Source organism: Gastrolobium bilobum, unplaced genomic scaffold (assembly GCF_033153095.1).
Source record: "Gastrolobium bilobum isolate Gb01-03AN ecotype WA unplaced genomic scaffold, APGP_CSIRO_Gbil_v1 utg18130, whole genome shotgun sequence".
NCBI lineage: Eukaryota > Viridiplantae > Streptophyta > Magnoliopsida > Fabales > Fabaceae > Gastrolobium > Gastrolobium bilobum.
This window is the reverse complement of record NW_026897542.1, coordinates 33,496-37,983: the sequence shown is the minus strand read 5'-3', so window position 1 is coordinate 37,983 and position 4,488 is coordinate 33,496.

The window sequence follows — 4,488 nt, the reverse complement described above, 5'->3', positions numbered from 1 at the left end:
CAGCAAAATCAGAGTCAGTATATCCAACGATCTCTAATTCATCTGACCTTCGATATGTAAGCATATAATCTTTAGTTCTCTTTAAAAACCGCATAACCCTCTTGGCTGCTTTCCAATGATCCATTCCTGGATTGCTCAAGTATCTTTCTAACACTCCCACTATAAATGCTATATCAGGGCGAGTACAAACCTGGGCATACATAAGGCTTCCTACTGCCGAAGCATAAGGTACCTTTGTCATTTCTATCATCTCAAGCTTACCTTTAGGGCATTGGGCGAGACTAAACTTATCTCCCCTAGATATGGGCGTATCTCGTGACGTACAATCCTTCATGCCAAATCTATCCAAAATCTTTTCAATGTAGGCCTTTTGTGATAACCGTAGGATACATTGAGCGCGATCTCGAAGTATCTGTATTCCCAAGACAAAAGATGCATCACCAAGGTCCTTCATCTCAAAATCTTTAGTGAGAAGTTTCTTGGTTTCATGCAATAAGCCTATATCGCTACTGGCAAGTAAGATATCATCAACATATAGTATCAGGAATATGAATTTACTCCCACTGAACTTGTGATACACACAATCTTCCACTAAGTTCACCTCAAAGCCATAAGAGATAATAACCTGATGGAATTTGTGGTACCATTGACGAGAAGCTTGCTTAAGGCCATAGATGGACTTTTTCAATTTGCAAACCATAGACTTTGAATCTCCCAATACAAAGTTTTCTGGTTGCACCATATAAATTGTCTCATCAATGTTGCCATTGAGAAACGCTGTCTTTACGTCCATCTGATGTAGCTCCAAATCCAAATGAGCCACAAGCGCCATTATTGTCTTAAAGGAGTCCTTCATAGAAATCGGAGAGAAAATCTCTTTATAGTCTATGCCTTCTTTCTGAGTGAAACCTCTAGCAACTAGACGTGCCTTATATCTTTCGATGTTGCCATTTGAATCCCTTTTGGTTTTAAATATCCATTTACAACCAATGGGTTTCGCACCTTTAGGCAACTCAATAAGATCCCAAACGTCGTTGTCTTTCATAGATTGCATCTCATCTTTCATGGCATCAATCCATTTATGAGCATTAGAGGTTTCTAAGACTTGTTGGAAGTTGATTGGATCATCTTCCTTCAAGCTTAAAATATTTTCATGCTCTTGAAGAAACACAATATAATCATCCAGAATTGCATTTCTCCTTTCCCTAGTGGATCTCCTTAATGGCACTTCTTGAGTTTGTTGAGTTTGTTATATAGGTGGCATAGGGGGTGATTCATTATTGTCTTGACCCAAAACAATGTCAGGGACCAAAGCCTGTTCCATAACAATGTCATGAACAGGGACCTGATCATTAATTGCTTGTTCCGTAATTGCATCTTGAATGATGACAATATTAGGAAGAGAAATATTATTTTCTTCCTCATCAAAGACAACCGTCCTTATTTTATCTTCCCCCCCAAACTCAACATCTTCAAGGAATCTGGCATTTCTCGTCTCCAAAAAGGATCTTGTAGTGGGATTATAAAACTTAAAGCCCCGAGAGTGTAAGAACCCGCACCGTTAATTAAGGTATTTAATTAATAAATTACGAGAAAATAGGAAATGATTCCATAATTGACTCTAATAATTATTTATGAGGCTTAATAATCATAATAAGTGATTAAGAATGCTGAAAGTCGCTTTTCGGAAGAAAAGTGCAGATACCGGTTCTGCTAGTCGGTATAAATGCGTGCCGAAAAAGTATCCCGGAAAATTAATGTAAGTGCATGATAATTACTAGAATCATATGTAGGACTTGTAAAACGAGTTTCAAGTCCAGATAATGAGAACTGGTGCTGGAAACCGGTACTGGCTTGGAAAAACGCGTACCGGAAAAGTGCTCAGAAAATTATAAGAAAAATATGATAAATTTTAGAAAATTATGTAGTTTCATAATCCAAAGTTTGGGATTAAAATTCTAAGCGTAGCAATTAAAGTTAATACTGTGTGTTTTATGGCTAAGTGGCTATATATATGCATTTTAGCACATAACCCTAGGCATATCAAAATTTCCTACGTGAGGCACTTGGTGGGCTGAGGGTGGTTTACTGTTCCATTGCCTCCTTTCACCATTTTTGAACTCAAGTTGTCACCTTTACTTGATTTCTTCCCTCTTTGAGCTTGCATACACTTAAAAACATGCATGGTGAGGAAGTGTGAGGGTGTATTCTGAGTTTCCATCCTCTGTGTGTGGGTGAGAGTGCTGGTTTTGGGTGGTGTGGTTGCTGAAAGCCATAGTTATGGCATTTTGGAGGTCCAAGTGGTGACCTTTGGTGAGAAGAACTAACCCTTGTGAAGCCATTTTCGTGCATCTTTCTTGAGTCATACTTGAGGGGCTGTGTTGAGCTCCAAGAGCATGTCCTTCTCTGTTTTAAGCCTTTGGTATGTATACCAACCTTTGATCTTGAGTTTAATGCTTAAAAATGAAAGCTTAATGCATGTTAAGGTCAAAAGATGATAACTTGTTGTGGGGTAATGTTGAACACACCTAGAAATGCATGTTTAGGTGTTTAAAATCGGTAAAAACCCAACCTTGGAAGGATATCTTCACGAAAATGCAGAAACTGCATTCTGTAGTGAAATATCCGGATATCGGCCCGTGGAATATCCGGATATGGGATATCCGGATATGATATCCGGATATGGGGTTTTGGGATATCTGGATACTAGATATCCGGATATGGGATTCTGGATATCCGGATATTGCATATCCGGATATGGTCCCGAGGAATATCCGGATATTCTGGGATTTCGTAGAACAGTAGTTGTGCTGTGTGTACAGTAGGCTATTGGGGGGTTGTGGACCCTAGATTGATGAAGTTGAACTTCTGTATTTAATGGACTAAGCCAGAATCATGGGATTAAGGGCTTGTGGCTTTGTTAGAAGCTTTAAGACTTGAAAACGTAATGAAAAGGCGTTGTCTTAATATTGTATGTTTGTGGTGCATGTTGTTGATGTATTGTTGGTCCATAACAGATTGTGAATCTGCTGTGTTTGGACTTTGAGCTGTGGACTCTTGGCTTTTGGAGTTAGCTTGCAAGGTAAGCTTTCATGTCCTCGGTTTAGCTATGTTGTGGTTCCACCATGTCCCATGGGGGTATGGTTTATGATGTTGTGTACATGCTTTTGCATATTTGATATGTTGATTGAACTTTACATGTAATGGCTTTTAATATGCATGTGTTGTTTCATCTTGACGGGAAGCCTGAGTATGTAGCGTCATACAAGACGGTGTACCGGGGTGAATGCAAGTGGTACTTGCACGGTGTGTAGGTGATAGACGTATACCTGCTCTGTCTCTGGCCAGTAGATTAGTATTGACACACATGACATGATTATCTGCTGCATTGCATTGTTTTAGAAATGATAAATGATAAACTATTTTTGAACTTATATTGCACATGTAAGTGAGCTTGGGGTGGAAGATCCTTGAGGACTCACTGACTTACTGAGATTTCTAGATTAGAGATCTTACCCCACGTTTGGGGAATGCTTATTTCAGGATCAGGTAGTATGGGTATTGATGCCTCAGGCGGCAGGAGGCCGGAGCTTAGCTGATTATGTTGTTTCTGCTTATATGTTAGCATGACTGGATTTGGATGATGTTTATGTTTTCCGCTATTTATGATATGTTGTTGTTGAGACTGATGTTGGGCATGTTGCCTTATTTGAGTGAGCATGGGGATTGTCCATGACACTTTCTGTTAGTACTTTTAGTTTGGAGTTGTATAAACTGTTAGATGGTCCGGTCTACGTTGTTGTAGTTCCGTGACTAGAGCCACACTTTTATTATCTATGTTATGAGGTATTTCAGTTAGCTGTTTTATTGCAATTACATACAGGCGATGTTTTATTATTTGATTATTAAGTAAGTTGGTAATGTTAATGGCATCATAATTGAAAAGAAAAAGTAATTCCGCATTTTTAATTAAGCGCAGCTTAATACGATATTATGATAACATTACCGGATATATACGGGGTGTTACATTTATGGTATCAGAGCAATGGTTCGAGGGAAAAGCCTGTATGTATTGCAATTGCTAGGTTGCTTGGTTGTGTCTGTCTTTGTGTTTACTCCGTCGAATTTTATTATGATGCTGTATATGTGATCACATTGCGTGGGCTGATCAACTCATAATTTGTGTAACTTGTGCAGAGTCATGGTAAGGTCCAGGAGAACACGAGAGACTTCTGAGGATCAATCCGATCCTATCCTGACTGCATTGGCTGAGATGCAGGTGGCTAGGTTAGCCGATCAGGAGGCCACTAGATTGGCCAACGCGGCAATGATGGATGCTGTTCGCGAGGCGAACCGGATAGCCGCAGCTGAGGTTCGTGAAGCGAACCGGAGGACCACTGAGGAAGTCCTCGAGGCGAATAGGATGGCGAACATGACGATGATGAGAGTCATGTTGGAGGAGATGAGGGCTGGTCCTGCTGTAGGCCA